This window comes from Haliotis rubra, unplaced genomic scaffold, assembly GCF_003918875.1.
Source record: "Haliotis rubra isolate DU_JTF1 unplaced genomic scaffold, ASM391887v1 Scf477, whole genome shotgun sequence".
NCBI classification, from domain to species: Eukaryota; Metazoa; Mollusca; class Gastropoda; order Lepetellida; family Haliotidae; genus Haliotis; species Haliotis rubra.
Window position 1 is genome coordinate 709,614 of NW_025767165.1, and position 23,977 is coordinate 733,590.

The 23,977-nt window shown below is 38.2% G+C and overlaps 2 long non-coding RNA genes across 2 annotated transcripts; one reads left to right on the forward strand and one right to left on the reverse strand.

Annotated features, from left to right (window-relative positions):
• Positions 1 to 778: 778 nt before the first annotated feature.
• On the reverse strand, positions 779 to 1,784 carry LOC124290873. The gene is made up of 2 exons (XR_006902068.1): positions 1,699 to 1,784; positions 779 to 842 (listed from the first exon to the last, which is right to left on the reverse strand). It is a non-coding gene; the product is annotated as an uncharacterized LOC124290873 (long non-coding RNA).
• A 12,701-nt stretch (positions 1,785 to 14,485) lies between these two features.
• LOC124290895 lies at positions 14,486 to 18,893 on the forward strand. Its single transcript, XR_006902075.1, has 3 exons — positions 14,486 to 14,597; positions 15,363 to 15,494; positions 18,811 to 18,893. It is a non-coding gene; the product is annotated as an uncharacterized LOC124290895 (long non-coding RNA).
• The last annotated feature ends 5,084 nt before the right edge of the window (positions 18,894 to 23,977 follow it).

The following is a 23,977-nucleotide window of genomic DNA, read 5'->3' on the forward strand; positions in this document are numbered from 1 at the left end:
TTGATCTCATCATCCAGGATATTATCTTCCAAACTGTATGAATCCTGTAAAATAGATCATGCATTTTTCACAAATGTCACATTATTAGCTTTGCCATCTGTTTCTGATATTGTCAGATCTCCACCATAATGTTCAAGAAGTCAACGCTTGAGATGTTTGACACTGTAAGGCTGAACATCATCAGGAAGATACAAACTCATTTTCTCCTGCAGATAATATATTGTGAACTGACTTTGAGGATTCCTTGACAATCAGGCACATAAAAACTGGAATGCATTGCAGTTTACTGTGTCATTATTTTTAGTACTGGACTCTCCTCCACCTCTGCCTGTGAGAAACTGCTGCATACAGTGTCTGTGATACTTGGCTTCAACAGCCGGGGATCACCTGCACAAATGATTCTTGCCTTAATTTGCAATGCATGTTCATCAACTCTCTTTTCGCAAGTTTCAAGTATTGTTTTTTTGATGTCTGCTCTTTTTCTCAATTGAGATTGCTATCTCAATACAGCTTATCGCAGAACATCTATCAGAGTGGCGTTTTAATCAATCAGTCAATTTGCTCAAATTAAGCAGTGGGTTTCATAGTCAAAGTTAGAGTGCAGAGTCTTCAAAACACGTGAGGTTGAATGAGTCACATTTTTACCAACAGCATTTTGACGTTTTTTGAAGCAGTATACCCTTTCCGACATTTCTCATGCAAAAATATAATTTGTCCTGCAATAACCTTTCATATAAATCATCTCTTCCCCGAAGCAGCAATTAGAGATGAAATTCCCTTTTGTGAAAGCTTGACATTCCCTTTCTCCTGGTTACAGATCACACAAGATGTGTCTGTCCTTTCTGAAAAACAAGAATAAAGAATGAAATGTTTTGATGATACATAAGTTATATTTTTATATTTTTAATAGCTTTCTTCTGATTTATTTAGTATGACATACTTCAGAAAATTAAATGAAGATAAAATATCAAAAGAAAACTTCACTATTGAATATCTATAACTGTTAAAAATGAATAAATGCATTTGTAAAAGGTCTCATCCTATTCAAATTGTAGTTTTATTAATTTTTCAATTTAACTGCCTAAAAATAACTTCTGAAAATCAGTGATTTCTGTGAGATTAAACTTTTTTGGCAGGATTTTATTAAATATTCATTACAGATATTTGCTATGTTTACTTTACATTTAAGTTCAGAACAATATGATTTTAAAAAACTACATCCAATTTTATATAATGATAAAAGGGATAAATTACAACAACAACAAAATAACAAAGGCTTTGAATACTGCTAATGAGCATCTAAAAATGTTTATTTAAATTGTTTGAAAAAATTATGTATATTTCTGAAGATTTCAGCATAGGGTCTTTGACACATGTAATTTGCCTGTGGGAAAGTAGTATATGACACTTCCTCTAGCAGACGATGTAGTGAACATATTTTGGATAATCATACATTATTTTTCCATTATTTTATTTAAGTGAGTAGATCATATTATTATGTTTCTCACTTTAAAACAGCATCAACAAGATCATGACTAGTTAAACAGTTCCAACTAGATTGAAAAAAATGACATCACATGTATATGTAGTCTAGATGCACATAGGACAACCCTTGAGTTTTATCATGCTAGAATTATACCTAAAGACGAAATTTTCTGCATATAATATAATAAATGTGTCCACACAGTTTATGTCCACCTGTAATGCAGCTTTCAGTTGAAGACATTTCCTTTGGAAATCACATTGGCATTAAATGCCCTTGAGTGGTGAGGTAGCACCTTGGGCTGACATCTTTGTTGTGACTGAAAACGGTACTAGTTGCCTGACAGCTACATACAAGTCAAACATACACACGGAGCTCAAGTAACTATTTTTTAATGACAAATTTAACATATTTCCCCAAGGTTGATTTTGGTTGGGTTTTTATTATAGACACACAGTGTCATGATAATCATTTCTGTCAACAAATTGGCTTGTTATCGCAAATGTCTAGGTTAACTAAAAAACAGGGATTTTCTACTGGCCTATATATAAAACACAAAAGAAACCCACGTCCACTCGCGCTTCGGCTTACAGCAGTGAACCTCAGCACATCGGTGGTAGATGGATGGCCGTTGATCTCCGGATTGTAGAACTCTGATCCGGTTGGCAGTTAGGTATTAGCTAGTTGCCACAATGTCTCTAGCGTTCTCGCCCTTATTTAATTATTAGTTCGCTTTCCCAGTTCTTTTATGTTCAGTTGTTCGGGTTGCCTGTGTGTCGCCATTACTAAGACATTAAAGCTTTTGGACTTGATTTCACGTGTCCTGGCCCGCGTTTCACAAAAGCCTCCTAAATTTAGCAGGTCGTAGCCCATGCGACCTTGTTTTCGACCCTCTTCCGACCTCCTTTACGACCGTTTCACAAAGACGTCGTATCCATATCGTACGACGGGGTCCTAAATCCATGTCGTACACTGGTATAACGCGAGACCGAATTGGCACCTGATTATCTCGTTATTCCCAAACTATTTCAAAATAGAAATACAGTCTGAATAACAAATTAATGCAAGCCTTATGTTTTTAATTGTAAGTACAGGTTATCTTATGGAAAAAAAATCATTTTGAATTCTCTCACTAAATTCCAATGAAAATTACAAGAAAAAATAAAATAAAAATATGAGGGATTCGAACTAGCGATAGCTGCGAGAGAAAAAACTATCATCGCTGTTACCCCCTGGGTGCCAGAGGGTCATAATGTCCTTCCTCTTCAAACCTCACTTTGAAGTCCAATAAAATTCTAAATATATCACACACACAAACATACTTCAAAGGTTTAAATTTTGTGGGAAATTCCCTGTTTCTTGATACCATCCACTATTATCTCAGACAAATCTAAAGTGCTTCAAATAACATTTCAAAATATGCTTCATCGTAAATGTCGCCCCTTTTGACGCAATGCAAAATCGCGATTCACAGCGTTATTTGCTGTATGTTTTGAAATGTGAAAATCGGATAATTACAGGGAGTATTGAATTTCCAAAATAGCATATTAATGATCACTGATATCAGTTTTTCATGAAATTACTAATGATAATTCTGAAACGTTGCCGATGAACCTAGAATCGGTTAGGATGTTTTCGAAAATACACTTACCCGAACGCCGAAGTCATAACAATGTGCAGTATAATAAGCAAATAATGGACTTGTTTTCTGCAGAAATAATTCGATGTACGCAAGCGTTCTTATGATTTTCGGGAAAGAGACAGTTTCAGAAACGGTGAAACAAAACGTTGTGTAATACGATACACTACGTTTAGACAACGTATATATTTAACGTTGTGAAATAATGTTATATATAAAAATGGCGTAATACTAATATTGTGCACAAAAAGCGACTATGCTTGTCGTAAGAGGCGACTAACGGGATCGGGTGGTCAGGTTCGCTGACTTGGTTGACACATCGGTTTCCTATTGCGCAGATCTATGCTCATGCTGTTGATCACTGGATTGTCTGGTCCAGACTCGAGTATTTACAGACCGCCGACATATAGCTGGAATTGCTGAGTGCGGCGTAAAACTAAACTCACTCACTCACTCACTCACTAATGTTGTGACAACGTTGTGTCATGACGTTACCAATCTAGAACCTGCCCTTAACGGCGAGAAAACGTTGTGTGTTAACTGGGTAACTCGCTCTCGGCAGCCGAGAGAGCCCTTGTCCGGGGGAGAGATTGGCAGTCCTATTGCAATGTGCTTAAGACAGGCTCTATAGACAAGAACCCTGGTGAGGCTTGTCAGTTTGCTCACTAGTTTGCTCATCTTCCACACTCTCAGTGTCAGTTTGGAAGGGAATGTTGGCGCTATTCCAGTCCAATGTTTGATTCAGGTTACCAGGAGAAATGCTCTTTGATGGTAGGCCGAGGTAGGTGAACTGGCTCACCACCTCCAGCATATATGTTTGTTGCACGCAGCAATATTCCAGCCATATGGCGGTGGTCAGCAATAGTAACAATAGTGGTAAATAATCGAGTCTGGACACATCAAGTGACTAATATCTTGAGCATTGATCTACGCATTTGGGATACGACGACACCTGATCCCGTCAGTCGCCTCTTACGACAAGCATGAGTTACTAAAGACCAATTTTAAAACGGATCTTCTAAGTATCAAGTGTTCTTGTCACGACATGACTGAAACATTGCCGATGTGACTTTAAAATGTTTACTCACTCATTCAGTGAATACGATTCGGCAAATAATCAAGACCCCATACATCGGCCATATTCAGCCGTGTGGTGACTAAAACATGTAAATAGTAAAGTTATTATCAACGGTCTGGAGATACCAGACGTCCCTGAACAGGTGAGGGTAGCCTATCTCGTACTCCTACTTTTCTGTAGTATGAAAGAAAACATCCAACGTGTTTAAGGTCATTTTGAAACAAAGCTGTGTTGGTTATGTCATAAACTATTGTGAAAGGAATGTTGTTTGTGGTTGTTTTGTTGTTTTAATAAGTTTAATAAGCTCATCTGTAACAGGTGTAATGTATTAGGACTTTGGTCTCTTAAATATGTTACTTCGTGATTTGATAATGGATAGGTACTTTCATTTAAACTGTTAACTGTCTGTATCATAATGTTGGACTGTAATATTTCATATAAAAAAAAACATATATACCGTCTACTTCAGACTCTCTATGCAAGACTGTTCATGACACGTTTTCGGCCTCAATGTCGTTGAATTGAGTTATTCTCTTTACTGACACTTAATTTTAGCATATTCACATGTCATCTGCATGAGAGTTTCAGATGAAAATCAGGTTAAAAATTGAATATGATATCACTGTTGTGTAGCGGAATGCTGTCTTACTCTTTGTTTAGATGACAAGGCCAAGAAAAGAGGAGACAATGGATCCCTGTGATGATCCTGATACAATGGACGTGTTCGAGATGACTGAGGGTAATTCAGAAAACGATGGCTGCAGTGCAACTCCGCAGCAAAGAGAGAAGTGGAATTCACGTCTGAGTTACCTTTTGTCCTTAGTTGGATGTTGCGTGGGATTTGGAAATTTGTGGAGGTTTCCTTACATCTGCAGTAGAAACGGTGGAGGTAAACCCAATCGCTTTGTTCGTGTCTTTGTTTAACATCACTGCAGCATGTCCGTGGCCCCGTGAATATGCGAGTCCAGACAATCTAGACTAGATAAGCTATGCAGTGATCGACATCATGAGCATCATACAGTGACATGCTCCATCCAAATCAGCGACACTGACCGCCCGATACCGTCAGTTGCATCCAACGACAATAAATGCTACGTATGACTAGTATGGGTTGCTTCAGATAAACTCTAACTCTCGGATCTTTACATGGAAGTAAATAAGATGAATTTGGATACGTATTGTGTATTGTATTGTATTGTATTGCATACCCTATGTTGATCAGATAATTTATGTAGTGATTTACATGATGAACAGACTGACCACCCGATACCGTCAGTAGCATCCAACGACATGACTGCTAACTCGGATCTTTAAACGGAAGAATTCAGATGAATTTCGGTACGAATTGTCTACGTTATCTTGAATACGTGTCATTATTTAGATCCTCAACACTAATGAATCTATTTGTTTCTTCAACAGGAGCTTTCCTCCTGCCGTTCTTACTCTGCCTCTTTGTGATCGGATTCCCAATGTTCTTCCTGGAGGCAGCCCTTTCTCAGTTCTCGAGAATGGCAACCCCTCGAGTGTGGAGTTTTTGTCCTATATTGAAAGGTTGACACATCTCATCATCCAGATCTCGAAACATATCCATAGAAGTAGCGGTCTAACGTTGAAAACATAAATTCCTTTTTTGTGGAAATGAATTTAAGAGTTGTTGAAGAATATGGCACATGTACAGGAATGTTAATCCTTCGAATTCTCGCAAACAACCTTTCTCTGAAGCTACCTCGGGGATATAATATTTTCAAAAGCCTCAGTTGGGCTGACATTGTCCATTACTATGGATTTGGTACTCTATAAAGAGTAGAAAGTTTAACTGGAACTTTCAGTGATATGGTTGATATGCATGCATAAATATTTCCTTCCATCCGTTACTGCCTTAAAGAATAATTGATAATTACTGGAACATTGATTACAGAATTTACATAAATACATATATCCTACTACGTTTAGTAGTCACAAAAAGAAATCAAACACGAATGTCATAATTGAATGTCATTATGATTTATTATATTTAGGCGTTGGAATCGGGACTCTTTTGACGTGCACTGTCTTCATCCCAAGCTACAATATCCTTCTGGCTTGGCCCATTTATTACATGGTGAAGTCCTGTTCCAGCGTTCTGCCGTGGACAACTTGTGGCAACAGCTGGAACACTGATCTGTGTGTGGAGGCTGTAAAGACTAGCACCTTCAACAGCAACAGAACATTTGTAGGCAATGCATCCATTCCTGAGGGAGAGTTGTGGGAGAACGACACACTGGCTCATACTGCTGCTGAGGAGTTTTGGCAGTATGGTGACATAATACGTTTATTCGATACGGGTTAATGAGATAAGATAATGTTTGGAAAGTGTAAATAAAAGCAACAAAACCATTTCCACATCCAATGAAGATACAATACACGCAGTTGCGATTAGATATTGTCCGACAATATAAATAAAAGCGACAAAACCTTTTCCACATCCAATGAAGACACAATACACGCAGTTGCGATAAGATATTGTCCGAAAATATAAATAAATGCGGCAAAACCTTTTCCACATCCAATGAATATACAATACACGCAGTTGCGATTAGATATTGTCCGAAAATATAAATAAAAGTGACAAAACCTTTTCCACATCCAATGAAGATACAATACACGCAGTTGCGATTAGATATTGTCCGAAAATATAAATAACAGCGACAAAATCCGTTCCACATCTAATGAAGATACAATACACGCAGTTGGGATTAGATATTGTCCGAAAATATAAATAAATGCAACAAAACCGTTTCCACAGCCAATGAATATACAATACACACAGTTGCAATTAGATATTGTCCGAAAATATAAGTAAAAGCGACAAAACCTTTTCCACATCCAATGAATATACAATACACGCAGTTGGGATTAGATATTGTCCGAAAATATAAATAAAAGCGACAAAACCTTTTCCACATCCAATGAAGATACAATACATGCAGTTGGGATTAGATATTGTCCGAAAATATAAATAAAAGCGACAAAACCTTTTCCACATCCAATGAAGATACAATACACGCAGTTGCGATTAGATATTGTCCGAAAACATAAATGAAAGCGACAAACCCTTTTCCACATCCAATAAAGAAATCTTCTTCACATGAAAAAAGTACCAAAATCAAGTCAAAATTGGGGAATTCCACCCGTCATAATTTTTGTCAATGATGCGTCAAATTTGTATATTTACCACACGTCCACCTTAAGACTTTTTGAAAACTATAAGGAAGTCTTGAATAATATTATAGCCTTGATCGAACAACTCCTGAGCAAGAGTTGTATGACGCTCGTTCCCATCTTGGTGGTAAAAGTATCTTTATTGGGCTCCAGATGTTGGGAAATGTAAACACCAAATGATGGCGCTATTGGAATAAAGCTTGACTGTTGGAAGTTTAAGTCATCCCTTTGGACATACAGAGGATGTTTATTTTATTTGTCACAGTGAACCTATATGCTCAGTTTGAAAAAATGAAACACGTGAGGCTGTCTCATAATACTGAGACATGCACCAAGACCACAATGCACAAGACGAAGTCTGGTTGAATATACCCAAAGCTGACATTAACCTTCTTGGTCAGTTTACCTAGTTTTGATTTTGACAAACTGCTCACAATTTCTGATTGATATGCATGAAGAAAGACCCCAATTGGTGCACATGGGGATGCCTACTTCTTGTTTAAATGTTCTACCCCCAAATCTTACTAAGATTCTGGACAGTGCAATATCATTAGCTATTTGATACATTAGGAATTTTGGGGCAGTGTGGGTACAGACGTATTTTCGATACCATATGCGCCGAGGCAAATAGATGACATCCCAAAATGCCGAGTCGGGACCACATAAACCCGTGGCCAACAGCGTAAACATCTCTCTAGGCAATTGGGAAGCGATGACATGTGTCAGCGAGCCTGACCACCCGATCCCGTTAGAAGGCTCTTACGACAAGCATGGGTTACTGAAGATCAATTTCAACCCGATCTTGTCAAGTCTTTCCAGCTCGTCGCTGACGTCACGCCTTGTCTCTGTCTTTGGTTCTTGGTTTTACAGAGTCGTGTGATCTTCACAGGTCCCTGCGATACTAACATGTATGCAGAACACTGAAGAAAATGTAAAGGCTGACACTTGTGTTGTAGGTACAACGCACTAGGTATTTCCAGTGGTTTGGAGGAGGTTGGGTCGGTGCAGTGGCACATGGTCGGCTGTCTCTTTGCTTCCTACGTCATTGTATGTCTCTGCATGGTTTCTGGAATAAAGTCTATAGAGAAAGTAGGTATACTCTTGAACTATTTGCTTTGAAGGATGATTTTGCAGATTATGCACGCTCTTGATTTCTACTTTCGGGTGTGTGATTATTTACCATTTATTTACTTGTTTATAGGTACAGTACATGTGGTCAACGTATGACATTGATAGGTACAATTGTGTTGACATATAAGATTACAAAAGCAATCAATGATATTTCTATAAACAAAAGTCTGCAAATGGCATCAGATACCATATGCATGGGTATGGGTATGTATGTATGTATGTATGTATGTATGTATGTATGTATGTATGTATGTATGTATGTATGTATGTATGTAATGGCATCAGATACCATATGTATGTATGTATGTAGGTAGGTAGGTAGGTAGGTAGGTAGGTTTGTCACTTTATGAAATAAGGATGACAGACAAAATCATTCATCCCTCTCCTGATAGTGCTTGAAATGTGTACGTAGAGATGACCAAAAGGAGACAAATTTGTCAACACCACAAGAGGAAGAATAAACATATCTTGTAATGCCATAATACTTAATTATCTCCCTTTTCACATGACTGATAAAGGGTACAGTTGAATTTCTGCTGTGTCTAAAGATAACTTGCTTTACAACAAGTATTATGGCATTAATTTGATTATTATTTTTTCCTCTAATTCCAAGGAAGACATTCTGTTTTGTGAAATATTCAACGGACTATTCAAGTCAGTTACAAGCCATGACTGGAGGTTTTTCCAGATATCTTGCACAATTTCACAGTCCCAAAATAGATGGGTAATTGTTTCAATGTTATATTTACAGAAGCTGCAAATGGGAGAGTCTATACACTTGATCTTAAACAAAAGCTGTTTTGTAGGTAGAATATTATGGATAATTCTGTATTGTAACCATCTTAGATCAATACTATAGGTGCACTTCCATGGGATAATATTAAATATTTCCCAGTCCTTTGGTAGGAGATTTAGATTCAAGCTATCCCAGTTTTTATTATAGTGTTCTGTTTTTAATTTAGAGCATTGGATTTTTTTTAATAGAAATATTTGCTACCTTTTTCTTTGAACTTTAGTTTACACAAATTAAAAGGGTATGTCGGTATTTATCTTTAACATGTATGTAATAATTGCTTGTTTGACCCCTTCAAAGGATAGAAATTTCCCTTCTGCTGTCAACATGTCAGATACAGACATAGCTCCGTTGTTGTACCAATATTTATACAAAATAGGTTTGTTATCAACCAATATGTCATCATTACACCAGATAGACTGTGACTGGATTTCAAATTCACTTGTAATAGTATCTTTTTGCTTAGATGTGAACCAAGCCCAAGCAAGTAACACATCCTTCAAAACTGATTTGTTAAGGTTGGAGTAACAACATGTTTAATATAGTTGCTGTCTGCAGACCATAGGTAAATTTCTCATGTTATCTTTCTAAGAAAAAGATAGTCCCACTTATTTGTTTTTTGTAATAGTTTTCTTACCCATCCAAGCTTTTGGGCCGCAATTGTCGCTTTGATTTTTGGTACCTTTAATCTACCATGTTTGGGGAGAGATGTAATAATGTCCCTTTTAATTTTGTCTGGTTTTCCTTTCCAAATAAATCTAAAACATAGCTTTTGAAGCTTATCTAAGACATGATCTGGAGGGTTTGGGAGTGAAGCAAATAAGTGATTTAATTTTGGAAGCAGGAGTGATTTCAAAACTGTGTTTCTTCCAAAGGGAGTGAGTGTTCGTGCTGACCAGGTATTCATTTCTTTCGTAATTTGAGACAATTTATCAGAATAATTTTTTTCAACCATACTTCGTGTGTGTGATGGTATTCGTTGTGAATTAGTTCGGCTGTACCTGAATTATATTTTTACAAATTATTTTATTTGCTGAAAATGTAAATTAATTGTAATTGCTGAAGATTCTCAATGTCGAAAGAAGTGGACTGTGGAAGAAAGTTTTCTGCAATGTAGGGTAGCAGTATAAGGGAGACAATGCATTAACATGATGTTAAACCGCAGTCATCTTTCGTGTTTTGACGCAGCGACCCAAACGAATCCTGTCTCTGAACAAAACCACGGGAACACATATCCAGAATTTAGACGCTGGGTTCCGTGTGTTCGTTATGGTATTTGTGTAATATCTTGACAATTTGTATGTTCTTCAAAGTCCCTCATGTACATGTTATTTGGCATTTTCCTAGCCCTACTTTGATCATCAGGCCTTTGGATGGCATTTAGGAGTGATACACATACGGAAGCGAGTTTATGTGGATGTCAACTTCTTTATTATGAGGAACACAACGTTTCGGAATGTACCCTTACTCCATCAACAGGTCACTCCGCCCAAATAAAGAAGTCGACATAGATAAAAGCTCTCTTTCTACTTTGATTATGGCATGAGCGCGTATGGCAGACCATACACGATCACGAAATGAATACAGGACTGATTGTATATAGGCGTTATTGTGACAGTGAGTTAGTGAGTGAGTTATTATTTAACGTCACATCGGCAATATTTCAGCCATATCGTGACGAGAACACTTGACATTGAAATAGAATATATATAGAGATTATAAAACCTGTCGACAAAGGACAGTAAAGCAACTAGAGTATCACAGATATATATGTAAAACTAGTAATTGTATCTAAAACATTTAACTATAGGGGACAACACAATATAAAAATGGGTTATAGATCGCCAACAACTGAAGGTAGATCATCATACAAGGAGCCATGGGAACTTACATTACTTTTGCTACCTGCATGGATCCTAGCTGGATTTACACCATCCCTTCAGCCGCTGGCGTGATTGTGACAGTAAGCGGGATTGATTGTTGAAGTATAGGGACTGCTTATGACAACATATAGACCTGGGCCAAGATTTTCGAAGCTCTCTTAGCGCTAAGATAGTCGTAAGTTAATGTTAATGTATGGCACTTACGACTGCCTTAGCGCTAAGAGAGCTTCGAAAATCTAGGCCCTGCTTGTGACCAATTATGGGATTTAGTGAATTAGATTTATAGGCAGTATTTCGTCCATGTGGTGACTAAAACAAGTCATACATCGACGACACATAAACCAAGAATATTAAAAGCTGTTGACGAACTGCATTGAAAACGATCAGAAAATCAGGTGCAGAATGCTGTGAAATAAGCATATAAATCGAAACCAATAGACAATACAACGTATAACAGACTACAGATCGTCAACAACTGAAGGTAAATCACAATACTAAGGACCTTGGGGACATACGGAACGTTTGCTTCCTGCATCTACCCAAGCTGGATGTACACCATCACTTCAACCGTTGTTATTTATCTATGTGATTGATTAGGCTTGATTGTGGCAGTCAGTCGGATTGCTTATTACAATCAGTATATGGGACTGCTTGTATCAGTTTTTAGGCCTGATTTTTAGACATAATGCGTGTAAGGCGAACAACTTGACACGCTGCTAAACATTGTGTTGGGCTTGCGATGTGGATGCTGAAGGTATTTCATCCTGTTGAAAGGTTGTGTATGTGACGGCAATAGTTCCATACATTCTTCTGGTGACCATCTTCATAAGGATGCTGATGCTGCCGGGAGCTGGAGCTGGTCTGCTGTACTACCTCACACCAGACTTCAGTAGACTGCTCCACGCACAGGTGTGTTAAAGTCATTAGCGTAGTGATGACGAATGAGTTACAACAAAGGCAGCCTTCAAGTTCAATGTTTGAGTGAGTGAGGTGTCGTTTGCTATATTTAAGCTGAATGAGGGAGTTATGCACTGTTTTGAACAGTACTCCAGCGTGTCAACTTGATGTGAGAGGAATGCGCCACGTGATGCAGATCTTCATTACCTCGGAGGGGCGGAATCTTAACAGAAACAGTGTCTTACAATTACAACTGTTTTACAGTGAATCGCATTGTCAGTTCCGTTGCATGTTCAACAGGTATGGCTTGAAGCGTGTATCCAAGTGATGTTCTCGCTGGCTGTGGGCTGGGGAATGATTGGCACTGCTTCCAGCTACAGTCAGTTCCAGGAGCCCTGTCTCAGGTAAATCCCAGTATTGTGAACGAATCTTGATTCCTACTCTTTCATGGGCGTGTGCATTATCATCAAATAGTGTTAATGTAAAGGTGCCTGGTACCACGTCCATGGCAAAACTACAACAAGCCAAACAATAAAAATGAAATAAAAATAAATGAAATAAAATTGAAATCAGATTCGGACAGCCTACCAAAGAATCTCCACGTGCCGTACATGATAGATCCACGAATCCTGTCAAGGTAAATCCTAATATTATTGTAGGGAAATCTCGATTCGTAAGCACATTTTCACTTATCGATGGCCCCAATCACAGACACATGCATAGACAAGTCAATTACCTGTAAAAACACAAGAACATATGGTTCAAGTCCAAATAGGGACGTAAGTCCCAAAACCTTTCAAAGAAAATTTAGGCTTGCCACGTTTTTAATCGTAGAATATGTGTGTTTTTAATTTATGGCTAGATTTCTCTTCTGTCGCCAATGGCTGAAGGGATTGTGTAAATACAACTAGGGTCCATACAGGGAGCAATAGTAATGTAAGTCCCAATGGTCCCTGGTATGGTGATCTACCTTCAGTTATTGGCGATTTATAGCCCATTTTTATACTGTATTGTTTTCCCCTGTAGTTATAACGTTTTAGATTCAATTACTAGCTTTACATACATATCTGTGATATTCTAGTTGTTTTACTGCCCTTCGTCGGCAGTTTTTTTTATAATATACATATATTTAATTTCAATATCAAATGTTCTCGTCACGATATGGCTGAAATATTGCCGATGTGACGTTAAATATTAACTCACTCACTCACTCCAAATAGGGAATTGCACCGGACATAATGTTTTCACTGATGCGTCAAATTTTAAAATGTTCACGGAATGTCAGCGGTAGCATATTGAAGGAGACAGCAATTATCGACTGCGATAAAGTTGTGTATTAACGTGATGAATGAATCGATGACACTATAGACCAGAGTGTAGACTCTTGCTTCTCATTTCAGTCATTGTGTAAAATGTCGAGGCATTTGATAAGCTTCGTTGGATTTATCATGTATGGAATTCTTTGGTAGGCAATCCGAATCTTTTCTGAGTTTTCCTTGTTTTATTTCATTTCTCTTGTGGGTTGCCACGGACGTGGTACCATGAATGTAACATTTATTGTCGTACTGATGTAGATATGCTGGTTATAACGCAAGTATGTTAAAGGGACAAAACACTGTAAGCGTGATAACCTCTTTATCATATCATGTCATCTTGTAAATTCTGTGTTCGGCAAACCCCTTCTCTTCTCTTCTCTTTTCCCACGAACATAATCTGTATCAGAGACGCCATCATCGTGACTGCTGTATCAGAAGGAACAAGCATCTTCGCTGGATTTGTGATATTCGCCACCCTTGGCGTCATGTCAGAGAAGACTGGTGTTTCTATTTCAAAAGTGGTTTCCAGTGGTGAGTATTGTAAAGGTTCAAAGTCGTGCTTAATACTAGTATACAGACACAATTTCACTGAACACATGACCAGTCTTCACACACGACAATGCTAGGTCCCACGGTGTACGTGTCGTTGGTGATTGCTTACATCAAGAGGCGGAAACACCTCTCCTATTTAATTATTCCTTGAAGGGGAAAGTATTGGACTGATGAAATGGTCTCTACGCCAGATCCGGAGAAAACACATGCTGCACTATTGTTCATGCATACACGTAACTGAGATTGTGACATTAGTGCTTGACATCTACCCGCATTTTGACTCGTAACGTCAATGTCATAGACATGCGGTTCTGCTGTCTTCGTATGATCGCAATACCCTATTAAAGTTTACAAGGTAAGTTTTCATTGTTATGTTTTCAAATTTAGAGAGAAAATTAACAAAGCACATTTTCTCTTCGAGGCTAGTATATTTGTACTATTTTCAAGAACGTTTGTGACATATCTCAGCTGCCAAAGTTTAGAACTAAGATGGATTGTCAATACTTGGCAGGTCCAGGATTGGCCTTTGTTGTGTATCCAGAAGCTTTATTCCAACTTCCAATGCCACAAGTCTGGTCATTTCTATTCTTCCTGGTGTTGCTTACAGCCGGACTTGATTCACAGGTAAGATCGCCCACACTGAACGAGTGCAAATATCATCGTATCATTTTTGACTGGTCGACGCTTGTAAATCTGTACATTCTGTATGAATTGGCAATTGGAATTTTGAATTTCGTCACCTGCTTGACTTGGAAATGTAAGAATTTGTTTCCAGCAATGGCTTCACAAATGAAAATCATTAACTGTAAATGTCTCCTTAACAAGCGTCGACCAATCAGAGGGCTTGCTCCGATCACACACCCGTTTTGTGCGGACCTATTGTCATCCATTTGTGACTAGATCGTTTAGTTGAGGGTCAAAATCGGCTTTCAATCGACTTGCAAAAATAACAATAAAGAATTGGTAGGTGTAATGAGTGTTCATGTATTGTACTGTGAAGCATTTTGAGTCGAGGGTTATCTGGAGAGAGTTAATAATAATAATCTTTTTATCCTCGTAAAGACACGAGGGTCTGTGGATGCCCTGACTGATCCAAAATCGACACTTCTTGTAGTATGTATTCAATATATACAATAGCGTTAAGAATGAGATGAACATGTTTCAATCCGCTTCTGGTATATAAATAATTGGCAAACATCACTTAACTTCATTAAAGTCCATATTTCCATCATGACATCAATTTGGAAAATCTCATACCTCATTAAATGAACGAATTGAAAGAAATATATGTCTATGTGTTTCGGACGCTGAAAATGATCCATTCTTAATTCTGTGTGTCAATAATTTCGAAACAAATGCACATGCTCATTAAATGAATATCGTTTTCAGTTTATGAATATTGAGGTCCTTACAACAGCCATGGTAGACAAATATCCAGCCGCTTTAACCAAAAGACGCCATCTTGTGACAGCCGGTGTGTGCGGGATAAGCTTCTTGCTTGGGATTGTATTATGCACAGAGGTAGGGACACGAGGATAACAACTGACAATATTGGAGCTTGCTCAGAATGCAGACGAAACATGCTGGCAAAACATCTTAATCGTTTATACACAAACGAATGCAATTACTAACAAACATATGTCGAGCGATGATTGATACTCTACAACGATAAATCAAGCATAGAAAGCATGTGTATCTTCCTTGGGGCACTAACTACAGGTGCAGTAAGAATATCAGACTGACATGCAGTAAAGATGTAAACATACATAATAAACCACAGTGGCCTGGCTAAGACAAACTGGCGGTGTCCTGGACATGCGACTTCTTGATGATGACAGACATCATTCAGGGGATGGTCAGCTAAAACGAGAACTCTTATAACTTCGTGGATGATTTTGATCTTTCCTGAGGTGGTAAAATATGCATACAACAGAGAGGCAGTTACAACTGTCTCAGTAAAATCCATAAAAGGTCAGTTGGAATTTATCAGAAAAAGAATTGCTTACATTTCTGCAGAAAATATAGACCGCATTAATATCCAGAACTATTTTTAAATGGCACCCCATCAAGGTTGTGAAGGGATGTTCTTGGCTTTTTTCTTTGATTCTCATTTGACTTTCTTACCCAATATTAAATACCTTAAAAATACATGCTTGAAGGCACTTGGATTGTTGAAAGTCGTGAGGTGAGATCACCCATCCGCTCAAAACTTGATTACGGCGCAATCGTATATGGTGGAGCCTTTAAAGGCAACCCAAAATACTTGATTCTATCCACCGCCATGGTATAAGACTGTGTTTAAGCCTGATCAAAGTATCTTTGCAGTATATCATTACACAATATTCTAATCAGGTCAACCAGGTATATAACTGTCTTTAATACACACTATGAGGATCTGTACAACAAGACGTCTTCTCTTGTTCTGCCTCAAGGAATAAGAGTAAAACCTTTCCTTTCAGCTGCTAGCATTGAGCTGGATAATATATCTCCATACCGCCTTCTTTCTTCTCCTTGGCACTCAGTCAGGGCACAAGTTGACCTAATACTGACAACTTAAAAAATCTAAGAAAGTAATGAATTACAATATCAACAAGAATTCCATCAATTAAAACGTAAATATAATACATACAAATCGATGTTTACAGATGGATCCAATTACGGTGGCGCAGTTGCTGTGCCACTGTCATTGGATCCAGAACGCTATCTTCTAGAATACCAGATAACCACTCTATTTTTACAGCGGAAGCAAAAGCTATATTAATGGCTCTTAAATCTATTTAAAAAACACCCTAAATATAAACAATATATCATATATTCACTCTCGTTCCTTCAGAGCATTATAAATCTATCTTGTAAACATCCACTTTTAGTTGAAGTTAATAATTTATTGTCCAATACGTTATCTTCTTTTGCTGGTTACCCAGTCATGTTGGAATCAGTGGTAACAAAATGGCTGATGCTGCAGCTACGACAGCACCTAACAAATATGTGGCACCACTTATTATACCATACTCAGATTAGAAAGCTGTGAATAGATCTGACATTATCTAATGCAGAATAAGTTGGACACACAAGTAGGTATCAATAAAGTACATGCAATTGAACCAACCATCGGTTACACCCACGAGGGTTATCACTCCAGATTTGAAGAAGTCATTTTAAGACGATGCCGCATTGGCCATACAAGATATACTCGCTAACATCTATTGAAAGGTGAGGATCCACCATTTTGCATCCATTGTGATGAAAAACTCACGGTCAAGCATGTACCTGCCTGACTGTATTGATTTTTCCATCACAAGGGATAACTATTTCAGAGCAAAAACAATTAAGGAACAGTTTAAATGAAATAGAACTAAATGAATTTTTTTTAAATAATTTGTATTGCAGATAGATGTAAAAAAAATAATATTGGAAGTTTAAACTAGTAACTGAGATTGTTGTATCCTCAAAGGGGATTAAAGTATTGTAATATTATTGTCCTCTTGAGAGGGCACGTAAGTGACGAAACATTCACATTAAATTAAACTTACTAGATTTTTAAAGCGTAGTATTTTGTGTCATTTTAAATCATGGCTAAATTTGAGCACATTTGCCAGCGGCTGAAGGCGTGATATAAAACCAACCTGGATGAGTACAGTCTCCATGGTCTCTAGTCTGGTGATCACCCTTCAGTTCCTGGCGATACGCGATAGCCCATTTTGTTTATATTGTTTTGTCCTGATTAATATCAAATTGTAGAGATAGAGGCTAGTTTTAATTCTTGCTTCTGTGTTATTCTAGTTGGTTTTACTGTCCTTAGTAGACAACATTAAAAAAATTAATTGTATTTATCAGGAATTTAATATCTAGTTTTAGTCACGATATGGCTGCAATACTGCCGATGTTACTATAAGCTTTAACTCACTTAAACGAAACCATAATAAAATTGGAGGTTTCCATTTATGGCAGGCAAAATGATCGATAATCGGAAATATCGTCAACAGGAAAAAATACTAATGATTATAGATATGAAAAGTGTGCTATCGACACTATTGTAAAGTATTCAGACCTGGAACTCATCTTTAATACAGTCGCCCAAATCCACTTTTTACTGTACTTTTAAATTTTTTTTTCCATACAGAGCAATACCTACACGATATTAATCTAAGAAAATTCCACGTTTCGTTATCCAGATTTAGATGCTCTTCACTTGATCTTATGATCGAGAAGGGCAGATATTATGATATTCCAAGAGAAAACAGATTGTGCAAATTTTGTGCACTAAATGTAATTGAAGATGAGTTCCACTTTTTGCTGGTATGTCCTTACTATACTGTTTAAAGGACAAAATATCTACCACAATATTACTATTAACATCCTACCATGTTTAAATTAAATTTGATTATGAACTCCAATAATACAACTTATATTCGTAAACTTGGTTTGTATATCCACCATGCTTTTGAACAAAGATAATAACGTTTGCAAACAATGTGATTGTATGCCATTATTGTTTTTATTTTTTGTACTATAGGCCTGTGGCCTCTTCAGTAATGGAATAAAGAGATTTACCATTGTACACTACCTTTTGTGACAGAAACACGTTTTAATTATCTCACACAACATACAAAGCTTTATTCAAGCTCTCAAATTGCTCAGAGTTCAGTTTTGTTAATACTTCATGCAAAAACATGGAATCATATTGATTTATCCACACGCTGGGGGCAATTTTGCACCTCTCAGATATTTATCGATATTTAGTTGACGAGTATCGATGCTCTATCGACAACAAGCCCTAGTTCCATTGTGGTGACTTTTCAGTTAGATAAAAGGAACCTTAATTTATTCATTCCAGGGAGGACCCTACATATACCAACTGCTGGACTGGTATTTGGGCGCCTTATCCATACTGCTATTTTGTACACTGGAATGCTTGGCTGTTGTCTGGATTTACGGTAAGGCTGGATGAAACGTCACTGTGCTATACTATGAACTACATTTTTATCGAATCTTAGACCCGTGAAGATCCGGGTTAGCATTTGTCTTCAGCAACCCATGCTTGTCGAACGGGATCGGGTTTTCAGGCTCCTTCTGACTTGTTTGACACATTCCATTTGAGATCGATGCCCATGCTGTTGATCACAGGATTTCCTGGACCAGACTCGATTATTAACAGACCGCCGCCATATAGCTGCAAATATTATACTTGGGATTGTACGTTCTTGTTCCAAATTCGGATGGGGCTCAATAAACCAAGTCCTATAATTTGAACTTTTTGTAGAAAGGGTTATCCCAAATGTAATATTTGTAACCTCTGACTACTTCCTGAGAGACATTGTTTTCATAGTATAAATTTTGGCCATGGGAGCCGTACCAATTTCCATCTGTAAGTGGGGTACACAGAGTGTTTGGACCACCACTATATTTGTGGAAGCTCTGAGTGACAAATGGGTTCCTCACTCTGATAGCATGCGTTCGAATCCCAGATTGGACTCCACCCAAGAGTACTAGAATATGCCGTTTATATTAAGTAAGTGTAATCCCAAATATAACATTTGTTATGATGACCACTCTCCGATAGGCATTTTGTATTATTCATTGTCATGTCTTACATTGAGATCAATAATTTTCATAATCATGTCAACGTCAATATAATCATTTAATACTAAAAGCTTCCTCACGCTGACTCTAGATGTTCAAAGAAGTGTTAGTTGTTGCTTTCAAAATCTTGATTGAGGAGATAAACATCATGTGTTGGCCAAATTCCGGGTGTTATTGAGTATTGCTTTTGTTTCATTCACAACTGAACTGCACAACGTCTTTTTATATTATTTTGGCTCAGATATAAATGTCGTTTTAGCAGGCTGCTTCCCCAAAGAATATTGGCGATGGTTCTAGCTGTGCAGTTGTTGTTCAACGCCGCACTAAGACACATCGCTAAATAAACGAAGACATAATTATCTGAAACTCTTGCCAGCGACAAACGTATAAAGCATTTTTGCCCTGGTAAGATGTTTCTGTTTGTTTTATGAAATAACCGTAAGATCATGATTTCAGGAGGCTTAAAATCATTCAGCTGCAGATTCTGACGTCAGCCCGAGTTCATGTATTCGTGTAGTGTCAAACAGTGGTCATCCCAAGTGGTTAATAGTTTGTGTTATTACTCAAGGTTTGAAGCAGTTCAGCAAAGACATTGAGATGATGATAGGGAAACCCCTTGCAACCCCTTTCAAGATACTCTGGGCTTTTGTCCTTCCTGCAGTCCTTTTGGTAAGTGATTCAGGGGTGGATCCAAATTCTATCTGTGACATTCTACAGTTTGGCACATTTCAATATCAACATTGGGATATCAAGGGTTTAATCTTGAAAATGTAAGAACTGATGCAAGCGGCATTTGTCAACCAATGTTTCTGAACATTCTTTCGTCCATTCCCATGAAACATGACTTGTAGATGAAAGTCACCGGAATGCATGTTATATGAGGAATCCATAATAATCAACCATTTTCCATAATCTTTTTTCAACCATTAATACTGTTTCAGGCCGTGCTGTTACTGTCCCTACTACGATATGAACCACCTTCCTATGGCAAGTACACATATCCAGGTTATGCCAGTATCATTGGTTGGTTCGTTGCGTCAGCTCCACTTATTCCTCTGCCAATCTACGCTATCAAAGCAGTGAGGAAGCACCTGGTGTCCCACACACTCAAACAGGTACCTGCCAGCGTTCATTGTTACTGGCATTGTTAGTTTTAGATTGACAACACAGGATATGGTTGAGGGCCATTGCTTACAAAGAATTTAAGGATATCTTTAAGGATGTCTGATGCCAAGTGAAATAACATGTCAATGACTGACAGAAAAGGAGGAGTGTAACACAAAATGTGCATATATATCAGGAGATCTAGGATTTTTCAGAAAAATATAAATGAACAAAAAGTGTTCGTCACTTTATCAGGGGTCACTGCTGACCAAGTAATGGACCACTGCATTTACTGTTGCAGTCACGGGAGAATTGGACACACAAACAGATTTATTTTCTATGTAAAGTCAAACAGTAAAGTAACACATTTACATTTCAGAGTATCAAACTGGCTTTGAGGCCAGAGGATTTGTGGTGTCCAGCAGATCCACTTCGCCGAAAGGAATATCGAGACAGTTCAAAGAATACTAAGCACTCTGTGACAAATAAACTTTCACGTGTATAAGGGAAGGTACAGGTATAGTGAAACACCACCATCAGATGGATCGAGTGCATAAACAGCAAAATTTTGCCAAGCTTACTTCTGCAGTTGTGTTGTCTCTTTGATGAGACTTAGAATATAGAACATTCGTTACGATAATATCAGAACCTTGAACTGTCACCTAACAGCACTCATTTATACAAGACAAACTCCAGTTATGGACTAACCAGAATCGGAAAAAATATTGACTTTCTTCAACACTTTATATTTCAAATGCATTGTTCAAGTAGAAAAATACACTCTTTTGTTTCTTATCAGGGGAAAGAACAGTTCTTTTAGAGCAGATGTGTTTAAAATAAATGTGTCACTTGCATGCCTTTGTCCATGTGAAGACGTCTATCACGTGATTGTCTAATGTGTTATGACACTAGAGTGAGTGAGGTTAGTTTTACGCCGCACTCAGCAATATTCCAGCTATCCAGACAATCCAGTGATCAACAGCATGAGCATCGATCTTCGCAACTGGGATCCGATGACATGTGTCAACCAAGCCAGCGAGCCTGACCACCGAATCCCGTTATTCGCCTCTTACGACAAGCATGGGTTACTGAAGGTACATTCTAACCCGGGCCTTCACGGGTGTAATGCCACAAGAGCATCATTACATAACAATATATCATCAGTTGGAGATAAACCCTGGATTAAGACAACTTTTATCGGTGTTACATGACATATGTATTACATTCAAAAATGTAATTTACAGCTGTGTAACTGCACCGGGTGTTTACACATGACAAATACAAATCATTTCATGTTATTTAGCAATATAATCTATCTAATCAACTAACAGACACAACAGAAACTTTGTACATCAAACACGTTCACCTGTACAAATGTTATATACTGAACATCATTGAAAAGGCACTACTTATAAAAGTTCAGATTATGAAAAGCACGTGTAAGGAGTTGATATTTTTTGAGTTGATAATAACAGATGGACGACTGACTAAAACAACAACACAGAAAAGACGCTCATTCATGTTCCACAGTCAGATGGGATCAAACACACGTGGGGTCCAATCGAAAAGTCAATATCGCGTGTGACCGCCATTTGCATTGACCCATGCAGTTCAACGTCTCCTCATTGAGTCAATAAGTGTCCGAATAGAGTTCTTGAGGATGGCATTCCACTTCTGCAGTAGTGCAGCCTCAAGTTCCCGTATGTTTCGCATCTGTTGTCGCCGCGAAAGACTTTGACCAATTTCGTCCCACAAGTGCTCCATGGGGGATACATCTGGCGACTGTGCTGGCCAGGATGTGTTGCTGGGCCAGATACTGCATGGAAACTTTACTTGTGTGTGCCCGTGCGTTGTCCTGTTGAAAAATATGGACATCTTGGTGGTGATTAAAGACAGATACGATGTGATTATAAAGAATCTGCTCACGGTAATAAACGACATTAACTCTCCCTTTACAGGCATGAAGGCAGTCCTGTGATTGTAATTCATCCCACCCCAGACCATGACAGTCCCATCACCCAAAGGTCTGTCTGAACCATACACTCATCAGCATAACGTTCACCACGTCTACGCCAAACACGTAATTGGCCGTCAGCATTACGTAGATGAACACGTGACTCGTCAGTTACTGCCACCCCATGCCATTGTTGTAACCTTTACTGAAAATGCCTGCTAGCCCATTGTATACGCTCATTACGGTGTCTGACAGTCAGAATTGGTCCAACGTCGAGCATGGAGCCCTGTAGCGTGTAGACGGCGTCGCATGGAGTGAGCGCTGATGACCCCCACGTCAACCTTGAACTAGTGCAGCAGTCCTGGCAATCGGCAGTGCTCAATCACTGAAATGGACAAGGTTAATATGGCGATCCTTATGGAGCGTCGTAAAACGTTGTTGCCAAGGTCTTTGAAGGTCATGGGTGTTGCCTGTCTTCTTATGTCGTCTATGAAGCCTAACGATGGTCGAGTGGCCAAGTCCAAGTTGTCGAGCAATATTCCTGCTGCTGGTGCCAACCTGAATCATGCCTAGTGCACGTTCTCTTTCTTGAGGTGTTAACCTCGGCATCTCTGTTCTCGTTTCACAATCGTTAGTGAAGCAATGAGAATCGGTTCTCATACACCTGCTTTTAATGTCACAGTCAGTATGATATCAGAATGAAATTCGCGCTTTTTTTCATCGCGTGACTGCATGTTGATGCCTTTATGGAATTAAGAGTCATACTGAGGACAGGAATTTGTTTCTAAAGCATTTTTTACAACTGGACATGCCCTTCGACTTCTTGTTAGTTATATTCATTGATCATTGGCATGCTGAAATCCATCGTGATGAAAATATGGACAACTTTAGACTGGTGCGTTTTCAATGATGTTCAGTATATATAATGTATTTAACTGAACGTTTCGAACTACTTTGTTCATAGTGAAATCATAATTTCATTAGTAAACATGGTAGATGTACTATTGGAATCTTCATCTTGGTGTCAGGAAGTAGGCCATATTTAAAGCTGATCTCGTTAGGCAAATTACACATAAACCCTTATTATAAGGGCCGAAATTAAGAAGAACACAAAGTGAAGGGGAAAACATCATAATGATTATCTACCACTGGTCTAGGAAGGTCCAAGGTAAAGCAAACCCAAAGTTCTTGATGAACAAACAAAACCCCTACATATGGAATCAAATGCCAATTCGCCAGTGAAGACAACAAAAGTCATCTGTGGAGCACACTCCTCTTCTGGCTCCTCTCTGGTCCACTCAAACGTCACTCAACTGCAAGCAAAAAAACATAGCTTTACCAACCAACTATGTCTTGGTTGAAT